This window comes from Oncorhynchus tshawytscha, linkage group LG11 (assembly GCF_018296145.1).
Source record: "Oncorhynchus tshawytscha isolate Ot180627B linkage group LG11, Otsh_v2.0, whole genome shotgun sequence".
In the NCBI taxonomy this organism is placed as follows: domain Eukaryota; kingdom Metazoa; phylum Chordata; class Actinopteri; order Salmoniformes; family Salmonidae; genus Oncorhynchus; species Oncorhynchus tshawytscha.
In genome coordinates, this window is record NC_056439.1 from 37,277,260 (window position 1) to 37,300,725 (window position 23,466).

Genomic DNA, 23,466 nt, shown 5'->3' on the forward strand with positions numbered 1-23,466 from the left:
ATGAATGACTGATCTCATGCATGTCATCAGTCACAAACATAGGAAAATAGTGTTTTTATACAATGTAGAAACCTAATATTCAATAACATCTATTTGTATGAACATTTTAGCTTTTTATAATAAACAAATTAATTTACAGGGTTACATATTTGTTTCAATGGCACAACATGTGTTTCAGAAGTAGCTAAAACATACAGTTTTGGCCCAACATATACTACCGTTCAAAAGTTTGGGGTCACTTAGAAATGTCCTTGAAGGAAAAGGTGTACAGAGGCCCATTATCAGCAACCATCACTCCTGTGTTCCAATGGCACATTGTGTTAGCTAATCCAAGTTTATAATTTTAAAAGGCTAATTGTCCATTAGAAACCCTTTTGCAATTATGTTAGCATAGCTGAAAACTGTTGTCCTGATTAGAAGAAATAAAACTGGCCTTCTTTAGACTAGTTGAGTATCTGGAGCATCAGCATTTGTGAGATCGATTACATGCTCTAAATGGCCAGAAACAAAGAACTTTCTTCTGAAACTCGTCACTCTATTCTTGTTCTGAGAAGTGAAGGCTATTCCATTCGAGAAATTGCCAAGAAACTGAAGATCTGGTGCAATGCTGTGTACTACTCCCTTCACAGAACAGCGCAAACTGACTCTAACCAGAATAGAAAGAGGAGTGGGAGGCCCCAGTGCACAACTGAGCATGAGGACAAGTACATTAGAGTGTCTAGTTTGAGAAACAGATGCCTCACAAGTCCTCAACTGGCAGCTTAATTAAATCATACTCGCAAAACATCCGTCTCAACGTATACAGTGGAGAGGCGAATCCGGGATGCTGGACTTATAGGCAGAGTTGCAAAGGAAAAGCCATATCTCAGACTGGACAATAAAAATTAAGATGGGCAAAAGAACACAGACACTGGACAGAGGAACTCTGCCTAGAAGCCTCTTCACTGTTGACGTTGAGACTGGTGTTTTGCGGGTACTATTTAACAAAGTTCTTTGTTTCTGGCCATTTTGAGCCTGGAATCAAACCCACAAATGCTGATGCTTTAGATACTCAACTAGTCTAAAGAAGGCCAGTTTTATTGCTTCTTTAATCAGAACAACAGTTTTCAGTTGTGCTAACATAATTGAAAAAGGGTTTTCTAATGATCAATTAGCCTTTAGCTAACACAACGTGTCATTGGAACACAAGAGTGATGGTTGCTGATAATGGGCCTCTGTACGCCTATGTAGATATTCCATATAAAAATCTGCCGTTTGCAATAGTCATTTACAACACTGTATTTCTGATCAAATTGATGTTAAATTGATGTTATTTTAATGGACAAAAAGTTTGCTTTTCTTTCAAAAACAAGGACATTTCTAAGTGACCCCAAACTTTTGAACAGTAGTCTGTATGTGTGATATGTAGGCCATATCTCAATCGATAAAAGTAAAGAATTCTGGTACTCCTACATTTTATGTTAGGACACCATTGCCACCAATGAAAAGGTTCATTTAGAGCCCTGCAAGCACGTCATGCATTACAAGGATATCTTAAAACATTTTTACTGACACCTACAGTGTTAAACCTCAGACAACACGATATCAGGGGCTTTCGTATGTTAGTTGTCTTTCAAAGATAGCAGCCATTGTATGGACAATCGGTGTTAAGAAGGAGATAGCACTTTGGGCCTCTTTGTCTCTGTGGGTGTGAAACATAGTGATTCTCATTCATCAGATTACTACACAGGGTGACCTTGACCGAAGGGAAACTCTGACCCATGCACTAATCGCAAATAACAGTCTCTGCCCAGTCTCCTTTCATCCTGTGGCTTATTCTCCTGAAAACACAGGCCTTTAATTTGTTATTAGCTGAACTATTGCTGAGGCCTAGGCCTGTGTGAATGAGGCAGGCATTAGACCTTCTTCACAACCGAGGCGGGAGTCTTTGAAAGTCCCTACTCATTGACCTTGCAACAGAGTATGCCTAATTAAACGGCCGATGAAATTAGTGACTATTCACCAGGCCCACAGAGGCTGAAATCTTGAGATAAGAGCATCTCATCTTCCTTCCTGAATCGTCTCTGTTACTTTCTTTGTTTGTGTGCTTAGGGTTTTCATTTAACTGAGACACATGTAACTGTATCACAAACCAAATCAATGTGTAGGTCTATACAGATTAATCTCTTAACATTTGATGGAGTGGGAAATATCTGTTCTTCCCAACAAAGGATAAGTTTATTTCTTGTAATATAATCAGTTTTGAAAAACAACTATCTTATTTGAATTCAATTTCCTGACGCAAGACAGAGAGGCAGAGAGAGGCTCTAGAAGCTCTTGAAAATATGAACTGACAAAGAGAAGGGAGGTGCCGCCATCCTGATCATCATGTCCAAGTGCACCAGGAAGAGCTCGAGTGTGTGTCTCTCTCTTGCTCGCTCTCACTTTCAGGGATTTATTGGCATGGGAAACATGTTTACATTGCCAAAGCAAGGGAAATATATAATAAACAAAAGTTAAATAAAAAATGAACAGTAAACATTAGACTTACAAAAGTTCCAAAATAATAAAGACATTTCAAATGTCATATTATGTGTGTATATATATGCACAGTGTAGTAATGATGTGCAAATAGTCTCGCTCTCTCTCTTTCTCGCCCTATCTCTCACAAACACACAGAGCAGCTTATTCTCCTTCACTCTCATACACGAGAGCAAACTGAATTTCTATTCACGTCTTGCCACACAGCCTTCACCACTCTGTAACAAACGGGAGCATGCAGCTCGCATGCACACTCAAAGAGGCCCTTTGAGTATTCAAGGACCAACAGTTGCATTCATTGATATTTAAAATGCAGTGGTTTGGGTTTGTGAGAGCTCTCTCTGCTCTGTGGTACATTTGACTATATTTAAAAAGAGAAATATCTGGAATAGGGATCAGGACATTTTTGATTGTCAATGTTGAAGAGGAGATCAGATTGGAGTTGGTGTTTGTTCCCCTCTCAGGATATGAAAGCCTGTACACACTGTAAGTCTCCCAATGACCTGCCTATAACAACTAATATTGTACATGTACTTAAAGTTTGTGTCTAAAATCCTCCTGATCATCCCCTTCATATTAGTGCTCATTAAAAGTTGTGAACAGCCATCTGAGCTGAGAGGCAGCCTTTGAAGACAAGAGAGGGCCTATCTCTCAGATGATGATGGCTGGTTTGATATGGTGAAAGGAATCTGTATGTCATCACACAGTATCCTCGTCTCCCAGGAGATAAGTGGAGAGGAAGGAAGAGAGCAGTTTGTCTCTATCCTCTCTGCCAAGTGGAGATATCTTAACGTATTTCACATTAATGTGAGGATGATTGCATTCTTTAGGCGCTTGTCTAATCTCATGCGAGAGGGAGAGAGAAATGTGCAGTGCTCGTTCAGGATGTGTGCAGTGCTCTGTACCACAGCCAGGCCTGGTAGATTACTTGTTTAATTGGTCGTAGTTCAATTTGACTCTCCCTTCACAATGTGGAAGCAATTAGAATGTGGTTTTAATTTGCCATGGTTGCAGGCCAAAGTGCTGCTGAGGACACTTTTGTCCCGTTCCAGTGAGGAGTGCCCCTCGGTGGAATTGGCGAGTGAGTCGTCATCCTGTGGCCTTCCCTCATTCCCCTATGACAGTGCTGTGGAGGTCAGACCTGCTCAGGAGCACAGCGCTGCAGGAATGCAAGGTCATTATTGCTCTCTCACCATGTCTGGCTGGCCACTTGGTACAGTAGCTAATGTGCTAGTCCAAGTAGTAATGCATCACTCTCCAGGTTATGATAGTGAACTGTGTAACCAGTCAAGACTAAAACTAATGAGGGAAGTTGGGAGTATGACCCTGTCCAATGATGCCTGTGTTTTTAGACTAGAACTATTTCAATCAGAAGCAATTTGCAGATATTTCAAGTTTAGTTTTCACAACATCACAAACAGAAAAAAGTCCGAATGGTGCCATTTCTGTTAAGTATGAGCAATCGCTATACTGAAATGAAACTTCCCTCATATGACAAAGAATCACAACACTTTTAACGTAGGCCTCTTTCTGAAGCCCTGGCAGCCCGTCTTCATAGGGCCCTCTATTCAGACAAAGGGAAACCCAGAGTCCCAGCCTCCCCCTGTCTCTGAGCTCTGTGTGGGGCTCCCTTTCTTACAGGACTACAAAGTGGTGAAGAGGACAGCCAGGACGAGAGCCCCGTGGAAAGTATTCCTATTGGAGGTAAAAAGGCAGTGCTGAGCCCTGCATTCAGAGTTCTTGTGTAGCGTTGGTTTTCCTCTCACAGCCGCTGATAATGGGCTCTTTTAAATGGATGGCTGTGGCAGGATGATCAAGGTCAATCTGGGGTCAAAGTCCCACCTGTAGAGCTGTGCAATTCCTCTAATTATCCTGAAGAAACAGTGCATGTTTTCAGCTGGCCAGAGTAGAGGCGTGGCCAAATTGATCATTCACACCCATATAATGCAGCGGTTTCATTGTCAGGACACTGGGGTGTAGCTAGAGATTGGCCATTGGTTCTTATTATCTTCTAAACAATGCTATGCAGCAGCATACTTGAAAAGGCGAGATGTGAAGGCATGCTGAAAGCGGCGTGGGTTCCAGTTCACACCAGAATCTCAGAAACACTTGGCTAGCATAGATTTCATACTGAGCATTTCATCTGTGAGTATCTCCAAGGGCGCAAGCCCACAGAACCAGTCCAGTTTCAAATCATAACTAATCAAAAGAAAAATATTTTTTGAAAAGAGACATTTGCCATCCAGTTTCATGGCTGGAGCCACTGCTGTGTAACAGTGAGTGTTGTCTATCTGTTACCACACACTGTCAGCACAAACGGAAGGTAATGAGTTAAGAATGTGTGGCTGTATATGCTTAAAGTGACATGCATTTATTATTTCTACAAACAAAACAACTACAATGGACAGATACTTAGATATACAGTGCCTTCGGAAAGTATTCAGACCCCTCGACTTTTTCCACATTTTGTTACGTTACAGCCTTATTCTAGAATGGATTAAATAAATAAAAAATCCTCATCAATCTACACGCAATACCCCATAATGACAAAGCGAAACAGGTTTTTAGATTTTTTTTTTGCAAATGTATTAAAAATAAACTGAAATGCCTTATTTACATAAGTATTCAGACCCTTTTTCTATGAGACTCGAAATTGAGCTCAGGTGCCTCCTGTTTCCATTGATCATCCTTGAGATGTTTCTACAACTTGATTGGAGTCCACCTGTGGTAAATTCAATTGATTGGACATGATTTGGAAAGGCACACACCTGTCTATATAAGGTCCCACCGTTGACAGTGCATGTCAGAGCAAAAACCAAGCCATGAGGTCAAAGGAATTGTCCAGAGAGCACAGATCTGCGGAGGCACAGATCTGGGAAGGGTACCAAAAATGTCTCCAGCATTTAAGGTCCCCAAGAACACCGTAGCTTCCATCATCCTTAAATAGAAGAAGTTTGGAACCACCAAGACTCTTCCTAGAGCTGGCCACCCGACCAAACTGAACAATTGGGGGAGAAGGGCCTTGGTCAGGGAGGTGTTGTCACTCTGACAGAGCTTCCTCTGTGGAGAAGACAACCATCTCTGCAGCACTCCACCAATCAGGCCTTTATGGTAGAGTGGCCAGACGGACGCCACTCAGTAAAAGGCACATGACAGCCGGCTTGGAGTTTGCCAAAAGGCGTCTAAAGGACTCTGACTATGAGAAACAAGATTCTCTGGTCTGATGAAATTTGAGATTGAACTATTTGACCTTAAAGTGTCCCGTCTGGAAGAAACCTTCCCTACGGTAAGGCATGGTGGTGGCAGCATCATGCGGTGGGGATGTTTTTCTACAGCAGGGACTGGGAGACTAGTCTGGATCAAGGGAAAGATGAAAAGAGCAAAGTACAGAGCGGTCCTTGATGAAAACCTGCCCCAGAGCGCTCAGGACGTAAGACTGGGGCAAAGGTTCACCTTCCAACAGGACAATGACCAAAGTACACAGCCAAGACAACACAGGAGTGGCTTTGGGACAAGTCTCTGAATGCCCGGACTTGAACTTGATCAAACATCTTTGGAGAGACCTGAAAATGGCTGTGTACCGACGCTCCCCATCCAACCTTTTATTTATTTATTTTATTTTACCTTTATTTAACCAGGTAGGCAAGTTGAGAACAAGTTCTCATTTACAATTGCGACCTGGCCAAGATAAAGCAAAGCAGTTCGACAGATACAACGACACAGAGTTACACATGGAGTAAAACAAACATACAGTCAATAACACAGTATAAACAAGTCTATATACAATGTGAGCAAATGAGGTGAGAAGGGAGGTAAAGGCAAAAAAGGCCATGGTGGCAAAGTAAATACAATATAGCAAGTAAAACACTGGAATGGTAGTTTTGCTATGGAAGAATGTGCAAAGTAGAAATAAAAATAATGGGGTGCAAAGGAGCAAAATTAATTAATTAAAATTAAATACAGTTGGGAAAGAGGTAGTTGTTTGGGCTAAATTATAGGTGGGCTATGTACAGGTGCAGTAATCTGTGAGCTGCTCTGACAGTTGGTGCTTAAAGCTAGTGAGGGAGATAAGTGTTTCCAGTTTCAGAGATTTTTGTAGTTCGTTCCAGTCATTGGCAGCAGAGAACTGGAAGGAGAGGCGGCCAAAGAAAGAATTGGTTTTGGGGGTGACTAGAGAGATATACCTGCTGGAGCGTGTGCTACAGGTGGGAGATGCTATGGTGACCAGCGAGCTGAGATAAGGGGGGACTTTACCTAGCAGGGTCTTGTAGATGACATGGAGCCAGTGGGTTAGGCGACGAGTATGAAGCGAGGGCCAGCCAACGAGAGCGTACAGGTCGCAATGGTGGGTAGTATATGGGGCTTTGGTGACAAAACGGATTGCACTGTGATAGACTGCATCCAATTTGTTGAGTAGGGTATTGGAGGCTATTTTGTAAAGGACATCGCCAAAGTCGAGGATTGGTAGGATGGTCAGTTTTACAAGGGTATGTTTGGCAGCATGAGTGAAGGATGCTTTGTTGCGAAATAGGAAGCCAATTCTAGATTTAACTTTGGATTGGAGATGTTTGATATGGGTCTGGAAGGAGAGTTTACAGTCTAACCAGACACCTAAGTATTTGTAGTTGTCCACGTATTCTAAGTCAGAGCCGTCCAGAGTAGTGATGTTGGACAGGCGGGTAGGTGCAGGTAGCGATCGGTTGAAGAGCATGCATTTAGTTTTACTTGTCTTTAAGAGCAATTGGAGGCCACGGAATGAGAGTTGTATGGCATTGAAGCTTGCCTGGAGGGTTGTTAACACAGTGTCCAAAGAAGGGCCGGAAGTATACAGAATGGTGTCGTCTGCGTAGAGGTGGATCAGAGACTCACCAGCAGCAAGAGCGACCTCATTGATGTATACAGAGAAGAGAGTCGGTCCAAGAATTGAAGCCTGTGGCACCCCCATAGAGACTGCCAGAGGTCCGGACAGCAGACCCTCCGATTTGACACACTGAACTCTATCAGAGAAGTAGTTGGTGAACCAGGCGAGGCAATCATTTGAGAAACCAAGGCTGTCGAGTCTGCCGATGAGGATGTGGTGATTGACAGAGTCGAAAGCCTTGGCCAGATCAATGAATACGGCTGCACAGTAATGTTTCTTATCGATGGCGGTTAAGATATCGTTTAGGACCTTGAGTGTGGCTGAGGTGCACCCATGACCAGCTCTGAAACCAGATTGCATAGCAGAGAAGGTATGGTGAGATTCGAAATGGTCGGTAATCTGTTTATTGACTTGGCTTTCGAAGACCTTAGAAAGGCACGGTAGGATAGATATAGGTCTGTAGCAGTTTGGGTCAAGAGTGTCCCCCCCTTTGAAGAGGGGGATGACCGCAGCTGCTTTCCAATCTTTGGGAATCTCAGACGACACGAAAGAGAGGTTGAACAGGCTAGTAATAGGGGTGGCAACAATTTCGGCAGATAATTTTAGAAAGAAAGGGTCCAGATTGTCTAGCCCGGCTGATTTGTAGGGGTCCAGATTTTGCAGCTCTTTCAGAACATCAGCTGAATGGATTTGGGAGAAGGAGAAATGGGGAAGGCTTGGGCGAGTTGCTGTTGGGGGTGCAGTGCTGTTGACCGGGGTAGGAGTAGCCAGGTGGAAAGCATGGCCATCCGTAGAAAAATGCTTATTGAAATTCTCAATTATGGTGGATTTATCAGTGGTGACAGTGTTTCCTATCTTCAGTGCAGTGGGCAGCTGGGAGGAGGTGTTCTTATTCTCCATGGACTTTACAGTGTCCCAGAACTTTTTTGAGTTAGTGTTGCAGGAAGCAAATTTCTGCTTGAAAAAGCTAGCCTTGGCTTTTCTAACTGCCTGTGTATAATGGTTTCTAGTTTCCCTGAACAGCTGCATATCACGGGGGCTGTTCGATGCTAATGCAGAACGCCATAGGATGTCTTTGTGTTGGTTAAGGGCAGTCAGGTCTGGGGAGAACCAAGGGCTATATCTGTTCCTGGTTCTAAATTTCTTGAATGGGGCATGTTTATTTAAGATGGTTAGGAAGGCATTTAAAAAAAATATCCAGGCATCCTCTACTGACGGGATGAGATCAATATCCTTCCAGGATACCCCGGCCAGGTCGATTAGAAAGGCCTGCTCGCAGAAGTGTTTCAGGGAGCGTTTTACAGTGATGAGTGGAGGTCGTTTGACCGCTGACCCATTACAGATGCAGGCAATGAGGCAGTGATCGCTGAGATCTTGGTTGAAGACAGCAGAGGTGTATTTAGAGGGGAAGTTGGTTAGGATGATATCTATGAGGGTGCCCGTGTTTAAGGCTTTGGGGAGGTACCTGGTAGGTTCATGGATAATTTGTGTGAGATTGAGGGCATCAAGTTTAGATTGTAGGTTGGCTGGGGTGTTAAGCATGTTCCAGTTTAGGTCGCCTAGCAGCACGAACTCTGAAGATAGATGGGGGGCAATCAGTTCACATATGGTGTCCAGAGCACAGCTGGGGGCAGAGGGTGGTCTATAGCAGGCGGCAACGGTGAGAGACTTGTTTTTAGAGAGGTGGATTTTTAAAAGTAGAAGTTCAAATTGTTTGAGACCTGGATAGTAGGACAGAACTCTGCAGGCTATCTTTGCAGTAGATTGCAACACCACCCCCTTTGGCAGTTCTATCTTGTCTGAAAATGTTGTAGTTTGGAATTAAAATTTCTGAATTTTTGGTGGTCTTCCTAAGCCAGGATTCAGACACAGCTAGAACATCCGGGTTGGCAGAGTGTGCTAAAGCAGTGAATAGAACAAACTTAGGGAGGAGGCTTCTAATGTTAACATGCATGAAACCAAGGCTATTACGGTTACAGAAGTCGTCAAAAGAGAGCGCCTGGGGAATAGGAGTGGAGCTAGGCACTGCAGGGCCTGGATTCACCTCTACATCGCCAGAGAAACATAGGAGGAGTAGAATAAGGGTACGGCTAAAAGCTATGAGAATTGGTCGTCTAGAACATCTGGAACATAGAGTAAAAGGAGGTTTCTGGGGGCGGTAAAATAGCATCAAGGTATAATGTACAGACAAAGGTATGGTAGTATGTGAATACAGTGGAGGTAAACCTAGGTATTGAGTGATGAAGAGAGAGATATTGTCTCTAGAAACATCATTGAAACCAGGAGATGTCATTACATGTGTGGGTGGTGGAACTAATAGGTTGGATAAGGTATAGTGAGCAGGACTAGAGGCTCTACAGTGAAATAAGCCAATAAACACTAACCAGAACAGCAATGGACAAGACATGTTGACATTAAGGAGAGGCATGCTTAGTCGAGTGATCAAAAGGGTCCAGTGAGTGGAGAAGTTGGTTGGGGGTCACAGCGATTTAGACAACCTGACAGAGCTTGAGAGGATCTGCAGAGAAGAATGGGAGAAACTCCCCAAATACAGGTGTGCCAAGCTTGTTGAAGCAGCCTCAAGTCTTCTTGGGTCTGCTGCTACAAAGTACTGAGTAAAGTGTCTGAGTAGTTATGTAAATGTGATATTTCAGTTTTTTAAATTTTTTTATACATTTGCAAAAATGTCAACCAGTTTTTTTTTTTTTTGTCATTTTGAGATATTGTGTGTAGATTGATATGGAGAGATAAAAACGATTGAATCCAGTTTAGAATAAGGCTGTAATGTAACAAAATGTGGAAAAAGTCATAGGGTCTGAATACTTTCCGAATGCACTGTATTTTTCACATAAATGTTACATTGTTTAATCATTTCTGTAAGGCCAAACATTAATTTGTTGCCCACAGAGTCCAAAGTATGCGATCATTAGCCAACTCTTGACATTTCTAGCCTGAAACTGGGATTAAAATGACTATATTGCTATGCTATTATGTTGATTTACAATGGTGGACAAATTTTACAACCTTTCAGCTTCTTTATTGATTTTGAAGACTGTGTAGTTGTCAAATATGATACCTAATCCACTGTATATAGAAGTAGTTAGTGTTTTATTTAATGAAAATCACCCAATCTCTTCTGAGTAGGAGTGCCTGCCAACCTGATACAGAGATAATGTGGAGGGTGAATATGGTGTGTTGGAAACTGTTTCTCTTCTTGGCTTGCGCATGTACACTACTTACATACACAGTTTAGCCTGCCCTGCTCTGAAGACCCAAAGAGCCAGCCATCAGTGTGTGTTGTCTCATCAAACACACAGCCTCTAAAAGTTGGAAACTTGGGTCTTGAGTCAATATTTAAATGGGGCATTTTGTGTTTTTTGAACAGAGACGACAAAAGCATATCAGCTGCTTAAACACACCTACTCATTCAAAGGGTTTCTTTATTTTTACTATTTTCTGCACTGTAGAATAAGAGTGAAGACATCACAACTATGAAATAACACTTGGAATCATGTAGTTACCAAAAAAGTGTTAACCAAATTCAAATATTTCTTCAAAGTTGCCACCCTTTGCCTTGATGACAGCTTTGCACAATCTTGGCATTCTCTCAACTAGCTTCATGAGGAATGCTTTTCCAACAGTCTTGAAGGAGTTCCCACATATGCTGAGCACTTGTTCAAATATAAAATATATTTTGATTTGTTTAACAGCTTTTTTGTTACTACATGATTCCATATGTGTTATTTCGTAGTTGTGATGTCTTCACTATTATTCTACAATGTAGAAAATAGTAAAAACAAAGAAAACCCCTTGAATGAGTAGGTGTGTCCAAACTTTTGACTGGTACTGTATGAGAAAAAAAAACATCAAGCGCTATGATGAAACAGCTTATCATGTAATAGATTTATTGATTGATTGATTTAATTTGGCAGTTAATAAAACACATATACTGCATACACATTACATACATTTTAATAATGTGACCGGGATATTACAAAACACTCCCTAAATTCCATGGTGCAAAAACATTACAACATTTAGGCTACATAGATACCGATACATTACATACAGACATGAAGAAAGTTGTTATATTGCTCGATCATTAGCCAAATTTTGACATTCTTTTTCAAATTTAATTATGAAGATAGATGCACAAATCAAAATGTTTGATCTTTGTTTGCTCTTTAAGGAATAAATGATGGCTATGAAGTGGATAGTGGGAGAGTTGAGTACTCCTCTCATCAAGACCCTTCCCCTTGGTATAACATTATTCTTCTTCTTCACTCCCTTTATGGGAAATAGGCCACCAGACACCAAAGTGGATGATGTACATTTGCATGTGGCTCTAATAATTCCCTGTTAATTTCCGTTAGATCAACGGTGTGCCACCCATTAACTTGTGCATGAAAACAAAAGGCCAGACTGTTATCAAGCCTAAAGTCTGCTCTCACTAAAGGGTTCATGTTTCAGGAGGCTAGCTTTAAAAGCAGACCGTTGTGGTACTATGTGTACAAATTGTGTTTAAACAAATATAAAATCAAGTATATTATAATAACTGTTTTTAAAGGAAGACTCACAAGGATGAGTTTTAAGGTGACACATCCTTTTAATTTCCAGAGCTTCCACACGTCATGAAGAGCATTTAGGCTGTTCAAATCAAAGCATTGAGTGGTAGGAAAAGAACATCTAAATAGCTCCATGTTTTCACACATCTGAATATCAACATGACTTCATCAAAAATCTGCAATTGTGCGGTCCCCAGAGCGCCTCTTCACCGGGAGCCCATTTGTGAAGGTAATGGCTGCGTAAACGTTATGAGGAATAATCTTCTCTGATTTCATGTGATTACTGGGCACCACGCTGACACAAGGGCCCAATGTGTTCGTCTCCCTGGCCAGGCCAGCGGGCTCTCCCAGTCTACCTATTAGCAGAGGAAAAGACATAATGGCCCAGCTCTATTGAGGCGCTGCTGTCTGCCAGTGCCAGCCCAATGACTGAACCTCTTTAATAAACATGAGCCAATTTCAGACTCCAGACCCTCTGATGGCTCCCGTCTCCACCGTCATTAAGGCGCATAGTAAGCCCAAATCTAAGGCGATAAAACAAGTGTAAATGTAGAGGAAATGGCAAGAATCGCAGCTCTGATTGGCCACTGTGGTCGTGGTGGTCCTGTGCATAAATGATTGAAATGGGACTAATGAGTAGTTTTGCATGCTTGACATCTAATCTGGTCAGGCAAAGAGTGAGTTGTTGTAGGGTGACTACTGAGAGTGGTCACCATCATACCTCTTTCCTGCTCCTCTGTGATGCCACTCCCCCCCCCTCCCCCCCGATGCTTATGTTTTAAGCATTCCACTTACTACAGTCACTTCTTGCGCTTTATTGCTTCAACAAGTGGTCTCAAAGTCCTGCACTTGAACGGAAACATAACACTGCAGGATGCTCTGCCCTTCTCTTTCTCTCTCTCTTGTTCTATCTCAATGTCTCTCTCTCCCCATCTCTTTTCCCCTTCCTCTATTCCTCCCTGTCACTTCTTCTCTTACCGTCTCCTTATGTATTTTCCTTTCTTCCCTTCTTCTCCCTTTTTCATTGTTTGCTTTATTTTGTCAGTGAGCCGACAAATGCCATCAAAATACTCTGTGGCTGGAATCCAAATAAAAAACGGCCTCCACTCTGTTGTCTTAGACAATAATTATGATTTGCCAGTTAAGCCTAGACTACAGCTGAGGGATTGTAGTTTAAAGCAGAGGCTTTGGTGAAAAAAATGCATTTATAGCCCTTTGTGTGGCTCCTCATTATGTGTGGGCCCGATTCATTAAGTAATTGGTTTGCAGTTGTTTACATGAGTATTAAGGCTCTCTATTCAGGAGCCTTTGAGAGATACATTGTGCAAATGTTGCATGTTATGAATGCAGAATGAGAGGCGGGGGCCAGTCCTATTGGCCAAGCACTACACTCGGCTGAAAAGCAAGAGAAAAGCGCTGGGTGCTGCTTTGCATAGCAATGACTTTGCCTTAATACGCTTTAAAGATTAAATATATGCAGTCTATACACGATACAAAGAGATACTCTTAACACATTTATATGTGCTCATTTCACTATTATGGCATTGGAGAGAATTGAGGTCTTTCATATTCTGTTTTTTTCCTCTCGCCTCCACGCAATGTTTTTCAGCAAGACACTTTATAGAATGTGCTGTTTTATTGTATTATGAATCACAGCCAAGCAGACAGATCTGCAACATTTTTTTAAGGATTCATCCATTAAAAATCTTTTGCTGCCATTGTGAGTGGTGAAGCAAAATCACTTTGTGGTTGAGTGGGGATGAAAGGAATAATGCAGGAAGGAGTGAGACTTAATAAGCAGCTGCACTCCATGTAAAGACCACTTGTTCCCCTTTGTCTGCGGGTGCATGCCTCTGCTTCCTCTTCTGCAAGAAACTTTGTGCTGTTTTTCTTCCTTTACTGTAGGCATTTCAGATGGCGTTTCTTTTCTCTTATTTTTTCTTCTGTTTTTTTCTTATAAAAAAAGCTACAGAAAACATAGTCCACCCACACAGACAGTGTGGTGAAGAAGGTGCAACAGCGCCTCTCAACCACAGGAGGCTGAAGAGATTTGGCTTGGCCCCTAAAACTCTCACAAACTTTTACAGACGCACAATTGAGAACATCTTATCGTGCTGTATCACCGCATGGTACAGCAACTGCACCGGCTGCAACCGCAGGGCTCTCCACCGGGAAAAAACTACCTGTTCATCCCGCTATCATCCAGAAGGTGAGGTCAGCACAGGTGCATCATAGCTGGGATTGAGAGACTGAAAAACAGCCTCGGCCTGTTCACCACGCTATCATCCAGAAGGCGAGGTCAGTACAGGTGCATCAAAATTGGTACGAGAGACTGAAAAACAACTTCTATCTTAAGGCCATCCGACTGTTAAATAGCCATCACTAGCCAGCTTCCACCCGGTTACGCAACCCTGCACCATAGAGGCTGCTACCCCATATACATAGACTTGTAAACACTAGTCACTTTAATGTTTACACACTGCTTTACTCATCTCATATGTATATACTGTATTCTATTCTACTGTCTTTTAGTCAATGCCACTCCGACATTGCTCAATCTAATATTTATATATTTCGTAATTCCATTTTTAAACTTTTAGATTTGTATCTGCGCTGTTAGATACTACTGCACTGTTGGAGCTAGGAACACAAGCATTTCGCTACACCCGCAATAACATCTGCTAAAGATGTGTATGTGACCAGTAAAATTTGATTTGATTTATCTCTCCCTCTCCAGTCATCAGTGGCTGCTATGTTTGTGATGGCGTGTCCCTGCTTGACAAAAACCTTAACTTGACAATTAGTGTGTGGAGCGTTCCCTTGGAGAACAGTATGTGCTCATCACTCAGACAAAGTGTCATAATCAGAAGTTAGCCCTCTGTGGAAGAGGCAAGAGGAAACGATGTGTGTGGCTCTCTCGCAGAACAGGGAGGGAGAGCAGGAGGGAGGGAGAAAAATAGAGAGATTGCCCCAGAAAGAGGCAGGTAAAGAGACAGACAAACAGGGAGAGATTAGATAGAAATGTGGTAAAGGACTTTTGGCAGTGAAAGACCCACAGGGGCAAACTGCTTTATTTCAGTGCACATTCCTGGCAAAGTTAGACAAACACCCAGTCTGAAAACAAAAACTTGCTCCTACCCCTCGACACTTCTTACTGGCCCTTCATTTGTAGATCTGAAAGCATCGACATTGTGTAAGCAATATGGGTGTAACTCCATATACTGTAACCCACTGCAATGGTCTATGATTTGATTTGGGACCAGATAAGAGAAACAGGCAGTGATAGACAGAGAACGACAGAATGGCAGGCAGCATTGAGAGGCTACTGCCAGAGGAGGTCACTCTCCTGCATTGGGTTCCTCTTCATTCGCACCATGCCCAACACTCACCATGCCCAACACTCACCATGCCCAACACTCACCATCAAGTATCCATCTGTCTAATCCCTGGTTAATCACACAATATCATGTCTTTTCATTTCTATTCATGACAAAAGTAAAGTTTTGTTTTTCATAAAAGGAACATTTTATTAGAAAATAATTTGTCACATCCCGATAAGTAATTTGTCTAACTTAGGTAGTTTAAAACAATTTGATAATGTAGTGTAAACTTGTGAATAATTTGAAATGGTCTAGAATTCAATTGAATATATTTAGGCTATTCCATTTGACTTCTGTCAATCATTGTTGTGTTCTGTTCTGTCAAGCAGCTGTGATTCCAATGAAGGAGCTGCCTGCTATCAATGAATGTAATTGAGTGTGAATCTGTGGCACCATTTTTACAGCTCTAGCAGTTCCTCTTCATGGCCAGCAGAGAGCACTCACATGTTAGAGAGCACAGAATGGAAGCAGTGAATGCCCAGGGTTGCCTCACACTGTTGGCCCTCTGAGTGCTAGCTACATCCTACTATAGTACTCTGCTGTTTTAAACGTCTAAACAGACCTAAACAATTTAGCTGTGGGTCATAGCTGGGAATGGAGTAGGAGTTGATGGGGTGATGGGTCTCCCTCTTTTTACCCTTTTCCTTTAGACTAACGCTGGGCTAGAGTGCCTGTGCTATTAGCATTTCTTTGTGGGTGTTAGCAGCTTTAAAAAGACAGGGTAAATTAAGGCAGCATTCTCTACCAGCCTGTGCCAACAGTATATTAAATACCAGTAATAAGCATCATTTTCCCAGACAGAATCAACCCTGTATAGCTTTTCCATTATTTAAGCACATCATCAAATTTAATTCCAATGAACTCATTACAAAAACAAAACAACAGTCCAAATTCACAATCATTATATAGTGCAATTTGGATGGATAGCATATGATAAGTAAAGGATAGAGTCATAAGCCTATGTCACCTTTACATAGAGACTAGCAATAAGTATGTCTAATTGCGGAGAATAAAATCGTATTTTTGAAATGCAGAAGGATAATACGGGTGTTTATTTGTGTTATTGTGGAATTCCCATATAAGGGGTAGTAGACATGATGGGTTATATTAATATATACTTGTTTTGCATCATTTGTGCCAAAGTTTCATACAACATTTCTCCATTCTGCAAGGAATATAACATAATGATAGATAATAATCAAATGTGAGAAAAAGCATGAAGTTGTGATTGAACGATGGCAGTCCTTCTCACAAACCTTATTGTAATGTAGATATAACATAAGGTAAACAGTAATATGTAACAATCACAAAAAACAAGGACGGAGACTCTCCAGAAAGGAGGCATTTCAGTGGTAGCTATAATTTTCATAATTTCCCACATTACATTCAACCCGGCCTACCAGAGTCTGCTAAACAGTGGCCGGCCCAGTCTGTCTTACATATTCAGATCATTGCCTCAATTAAGGCAAACTCCGCATAAGATGAACTGACATAAATGTTTATGGAAATGGAATACTAGATTGAAGGTCATCGGCGTCCTGGGCCCACTATGGTAATGGCCCAGTCTTGAAAATCAGCCAGTCCCTGTCTGAAGTGGAACAACTGATAGATCAACCCCCATGCTGCTTTGGGAAGTTATATAAAAGAATATTCCAATTTATTCCCGGAAACATGATTTTTTTTTGACCATCATTACAGTGGCGGGAGAAGAAGTAACATGTTGCTGTAAATGGCTGGATATTAAAGAGGGAATGTGAATATATAGACATATTGACCATGTCTGTGTTTTCACTTCCTTGTGTTACCCAACTGTTGTAAATTCAGTGTGGTTAAAATATCGTAGCCTAGAATGCTATGCCGTAACAGCTGATGTTGAATTATGTCAAATAAGTCCCTGTATGAACGAAAAGGACCCGTGTTTGACAGGCTATGTTAGTGTAGAAGCAGGCTAAATGGGAAGTAGCAGACCAGACATCCTTGTCTCCCTCTTTTCTGTTCCATCTTCACTTCATCTAAAGCAGTGGTTCCCAAACTTTTTATAGTCCCGTACCCCTTCAAACATTCAACCTCCAGCTGCGTACCCCCTTTAGCACCAGGGTCAGCGCACTCTCAAATGTTGTTTTTGGCCATCATTGTAAGCCTGCCACACACACACTACACTATACGATACATTTATTAATCATATGAATGAATTTGAGTTTTTGTCACAACCCGGCTCGTGGGAAGTGACAAAGAGCTCTTATAGGACCAGGGCACAAATAATAATCAATAATTTTCCTCTTTATTTAGCCATCTAACATATAAAACTTTATTTGTTAATCGAAAATAGTGAATAACTCACCACAGGTTAATGAGAAGGGTATGCTTGAAAGGATGCACATAACTCTGCAATGTTGGGTTGTATTGGAGAGAGTCTCAGTCTTAAATCATTTTCCAAACGCAGTCTGTGCCTGTGTTTAGTTTTCATGCTAGTGAAGGCCGAGAATCCACTTTCACATAGGTGGTTGCAAAGGGCATCAGTGTCTTAACAGCGCGATTTGCCAAGGCAGGATACTCTGAGCGCAGCCCAATCCAGAAATCTGGCAGTGGCTTCTGATTTAAATTCAATTTTCACAGAACTGCTTGTTGCAATTTTGATGAGGCTCTTGTTCAGATATCGGTAAGTGGATTGGAGACAGGGCATGAAAGGAATAACGAATCCAGTTGTTGGTGTCATCCATTTTGGGGAAGTACCTGCGTAATTGCGCACCCAACTCACTCCGGTGCTTCGCTACATCACATTTGACATTGTCCGTAAGCTTGAGTTCATTTGCACACAAAAATCATACAATGATGGAAAGACCTGTGTGTTGTCCTTGTTAATGCAGACCGAGAAGAGCTCCAACTTCTTAATCATAGCCTCGATTTTGTCCCACACATTGAATATAAACTCAGCAAAAAAAGAAGCGTCCCTTTGTCAGGACTCTGTCTTTCAAAGATAAGATACAAATAACTTCACAGATCTTTATTACAAAGGGTTTAAACACTGTTTCCCATGCTTGTTCAATGAACCATAAACAATTAATGAACCTGTGGAACGCTCATTAAGACACTAACAGCAATTAAGGTCACAGTTAGGAAACTTAGGACACTAAAGAGGCCTTTCTACTGACCCTGAAAAACACCAAAAGAAAGATTCCCAGTGTCCCTGCTCATCTACGTGAACGTGGCATGAGGCATGAATCATGAGGACTGCAGATGTGGCCAGGGCAATAAATTGCAATATCTGTACTGTGAGATGCCTAAGACAGCGCTACAGGGAGACAGGACGGACAGCTGATCGTCCTCGTAGTGGCAGACCACGTGTAACAACACCTGCACAGGATCGGTACATCCGAACATCACACGTGCGGGACAGGTACATGATGGCAACAACAACAGCCCGAGTTACACCAGGAATGCACAATCCCTCCATCAGTGCTCAGACTGTCCGCAATAGGCTGAGAGAAACTGGACTGAGGGCTTGTAGGCCTGTTTTAAGGCAAGTCCTCACCAGACATCACCGGCAGCAATATCGCCTATGGGCACAAACCCTCCGTCGCTGGACCAGACAGGACTGGCAAAACGTGCTCTTCACTGACTAGTCGCGGTTTTGTCTCACCCAAAAGGGTGATGGTCGGATTCATGTTCATTATCGAAGGAATGAGCGTTACACCGAGGCCTGCACTCTGGAGCGGGATCAATTTGGAGGTGGAGGGTCAGTCATGGTCTGGGGCAGTGTGTCACAGCATCATCGGATTGAGCTTGTTGTCATTGTAAGCAATCTCAATGCTGTGCGTTACTGGGAAGACATCCTCGTGATACCTCATGTGGTACCCTTCCTGCAGGCTCATCATGACATGACCTTCCAGCATGACTGCCACCAGCCACACTGCTCGTTCTGTGCATGATATCCTGCAAGACAGGAATGTCAGTGTTCTGCCATGGCCAGCGAAGAGCCTGGATCTCAATCCCATTGAGCACGTCTGGGACCTGTTGGATCGGAGAGTGAGGGCTAGGGCCATTCCCCCCAGAAATGTCCGGGAACTTTTTTCGAAAAGTACAGACAATTTTTTTAAACATTTGATTTGAAGCTCAACTTGCACTAAGACAACCTCATGGATGTTCTTATGAAAAAATGATTTAGTCAGGACTAGCTACAAGGTTGCACAAACTGATGACTTAACCATGTAGCTATTGTCTGTCTGGTATTCCTTAAATTAAACACCATTTCAATGAAAAGCAAAGAATGTTGCTGGAGTGTTTGATAATAGTGGATTTCTGGAAACAGGTTAATGAGACTTAATCTAATCTTATAGATGTTGAAGTTCCCTTATGCCCAGAATTTCTCCGACGTAAAGGGGACTTGAACATTACTAAAGGGACAGATTTTAGAGTTGCATAATAGCTGCTAAGACAATCTTGCAAGGTTGTTTTTAGCCTGTAATGAAGCCTGAAACATTTTGATTTTTAAGATGTTCACTGCAAGATTACAATCAGCTTCTTCTATCACGTTGACAAATTGGATCAGGGCTGTGAATCTTATTTCATATCTGTAGCAAAGTTCTACCTTTTTGAATTCGTTGAAGTTCATTTATATTTGTCTAAAGTCCAAAAACAAATTATTTTAAATAAATATAGGAATTTTCTTGCATAGAGCATATCTCATTTAATCATATCTGAATGTGTACCCTTTGAACAAAAAATGTGTTATCTAAAACACTTGCTCTCAGTTTCAGGAGGACATACTGTATGCAAGGTGCCCTTTCAAATGCAGACAGACAGGCTGATTATTTGTGATTGCATCCTTGCTTCGTCCCCCATTTCCCCCCCCCCTTTTTTTTTTACCTTGGTTTCTTGACTGGCTCTGTTTTGATTTGCCTGCTCTGAGTGTCAAAGGTTTTCAGAAGTATACTCTCTTTTCTTGCCTTGAGGCATAGGGGTAGACATCCTCCAAATATCTGCCGGGAAGCTTATTGATATGTCAACGTGATGGTTGCAATATAATGGTAATGCCAGCTATGTAATTGAATGCATGTATTGAATGCATGTATTGGAAAGCAATCTTCTCACTGTTGGAAATGGGTAGGGAGTTTTTCTGTTTGTTGTTTTTTGGGGTGGTGTGGCAAAAGTAGAAACGTAGTTTGTAAGATGGAGTGGCTTTCAATAGGATCAGAACCAACGTAATTGAGTTCATATACTCAGTGTACAGCAGTCACATTTGGCTGGGCTTGGAGAGAAGGGGGTAATTGTGAGGATGGCAATCAAAGGGGTCATGCGTTTGAATTGAGGGACACATGGATGCAGATGGATGAACACCGTGCGTGCGTGTGCGTGTGTGTGTGTGCAAACTGTCCTATTTTTGTTCCATCTCAAATCAAATATTTTAACTGTTGAACATAAAAGTATAAACAGGCCATATGGATGTACAATAACCACGACAGATGATGGGGATATATTGTGGTGGTTGTGAATAGGCTCTGTGATGATGTAAATTGAAGAGGAGGCCTTTAAAAGTAGAACAGCCTACTGCATATGCATCAAGGCACATCAAAGCCCTTTCAGGGGTCACACATTTACATAGCGATATCACTGATGCTATGGGAACCCAGCAACCCTGTCTTTGGACCACTTCTGAATAAAGAGGGGGCTTGTGGAAGTCCTTCAACGTGATTAGAACAGGAGTCAAGGAAGTTTCCTTTGGTTTTCCTTCCCTTTAAAACAGGCTTAGGCTTGGAAGTCTGGCTCCTCAAGTTCCTGATAGGCATCCTTGTAACATGCGTGTTACATACACATTTTGGTAAAGGCACTGGTACAAGAAACTAGGCCTTTGATGGTGTGAGTTGTACATTTGATTGATGGGACATGCATAGAGCTAAAATGGTCCTCCATCTCTGCTGCCTTTATTCATGGTGTTTGTGTGATTTCACTGACTGTGACAATGATATCCGTTTTATCCTTGAAGGCCATTTAATTATTATGTGCCTGACTTATTGGACACAACTGCCGTACACTATTTAAGTGCCCTCAATGTCAAAGATCACTGTCACAATGACTGACTATTGCTTTTTGAAATTATGCTTATTCACTTTTCTGTGCATTTTCAGGAGAGAAAAGACAAAACTGAAAACCTACTCTGCAGTACAGTCTAAAGGTGAGTTAGGAATGCAGACACATCCGTCCTAAATAATGCTGTCTCTATTTCTGTTTCTCATCCTGAAGTAAGCTAGTTGATAGCAATATTATGAACCACTTGAGATGTTATGCTAATGACAGAATCATCCATCTATGCGTGGTTCACAAATGGGTGTGAAAAGGGCACATGGACAATTATTCAATATCTTGCTCTCTGTTATAGCAATGCTACATCTGTAATTAGTATAGATTTCACAATGATCATATCAGTTCTTGTTTGGATTTGAATACCCCCATCTCTGCTTTTATGAATGTCATGATTCAGTATCATGCCTCAAATGTTGGTTCTGTGTTATTTATATTTTTGGGGAGATTCAGACGATAGCAACTCCAAGATAGAAGCTGCCTTACGTCCTCAGCCCTACAATACGAACAATGACAACTCTGAGGATTATTATGACTGACTACCTGAGTAAAGGGATTATTATTATGACTATTATTTTAACCCCCTTTTCTCCCTAATTTCGATCTTGTTTCATCGCTGCAACTCCAATGGGCTCGGGAGGGAAGGTCGAGTCATGCGTCCTCCGACACATGACTCGCCAATCTGCGGTGCTTAACACTCGCCCGCCTGCCAGCCACACCAATGTGTCGGAAGAAACACTGTTCAACTGACGACCGAGGTCAGCCTGCAGGCGCCCGCCACAAGGAGTCGCTAAAGCACGTAGAGCCAAATAAAGCCCCACCCGCCAAATCCATCCCTAACCCAGACGACGCTGGACCAATTATGCGCCACCCTATTGGACTCCCGATCACGGCCGCTTATGATACAGCCCGGGATTGAACCTGGGTCTGTAGTGACACCTCTAGCACTGCGATGCAGTGCCTTAGACCGCTGCGCCACTCGGGAGGCTAGAGAAAAGGGATTCTTAACAGAAGCTGCTGAGAAAGCTTTAGAGAATGTCACCATACTGTTTAATTTTTTTCTTCCATCCATTACCCTTATCTGGCTAGATCATTTTAACATTGTAAAATGTATGCATACTGTATCGTACAAGAATAATAATAATAAACCTGATGCCTCTTACTGTGGATAAAGTATGTGAAGCGTTTTTTTTAAACACGCCGATGTTAACCCTGCTTCAGTCTCTTTATCTGAACGACTCTTACAACTCATAATAACAGCTTGAAATAGATTAATCTGGTCTTTTAAAGCGATTTGTTTGCACTAGGCTGGAAATCATGCATTTTGAATGCTGCTAGCATCTCCGAGTGGTCTGCATCTAGCATGCTTGAGTGTAGTGATGTGAGTCACCTGTGAAATGACAAAGCACAATGGCCACTCTGGATGTTACCAAACGACCGGCAGACCTGTTGAAGTGGCCCATCGCCCAGGACAAGATAATAATTTATTAAATTCCTATAGTACTTTTCATGGTATCTCAAAGACGTATCGTCGTGTTTACAGTAGAAACAACGGATCACAATGTATGTTTTTGGGGCTGTTTAGTGAAGTTGTAGTTATGTACAAAGATGATATCAGACCTGTGTTAGTTTTCTTTTTCATTTACCATGTGCCTTTTCATTTTCTATGACATTTCAAACTCCTTAATATCTTATTGCTTTAAGGAATGTTTTAGTACAATCATGTTTTATTTTTGTATGCTTTTTGATCAAATTATTGTTGGAGTAGACATGCAGTACTCAGAAACATAATTAAATTTGATATGAAAAAAAGATGTGCTCTTTGTTGGTTCACTTTGTTTAACCCCTCAACCTGCCCTCCCTCCCATCTACCCTTTTCCTTTTCACTCTTAAAGTAATAGTAACAGTACCTTTCACTCTTAAAGTAACAGTACCTCTCAGTGACGGTGGCTGTGTTCAAGAGAAACAAAACTGTAATGTGTCATGGGTAAATTGTGACTGACTGACTGATCTACAAATAATAATGATTTGTTATTTATAATGCAATATTCTAGATCAGTCA

At 41.8% G+C, this 23,466-nt stretch overlaps 1 long non-coding RNA gene across 2 annotated transcripts in view; it reads left to right on the forward strand.

Moving 5' to 3' along the window:
- The window catches only part of LOC112261951, a 45,169-nt gene extending 22,598 nt beyond the window's left edge, over nucleotides 1–22,571 (forward strand). Inside the window, exons 6-7 of one of the 2 annotated variants that reach the window (XR_002955254.2) lie at nucleotides 4,162–4,224; nucleotides 21,452–22,571. This is a non-coding gene — a long non-coding RNA (uncharacterized LOC112261951). The remainder of the gene's footprint in view (nucleotides 1–4,161; nucleotides 4,225–21,451) is intronic. The other variant, XR_002955253.2, reaches the window with a different exon arrangement.
- The last annotated feature ends 895 nt before the right edge of the window (nucleotides 22,572–23,466 follow it).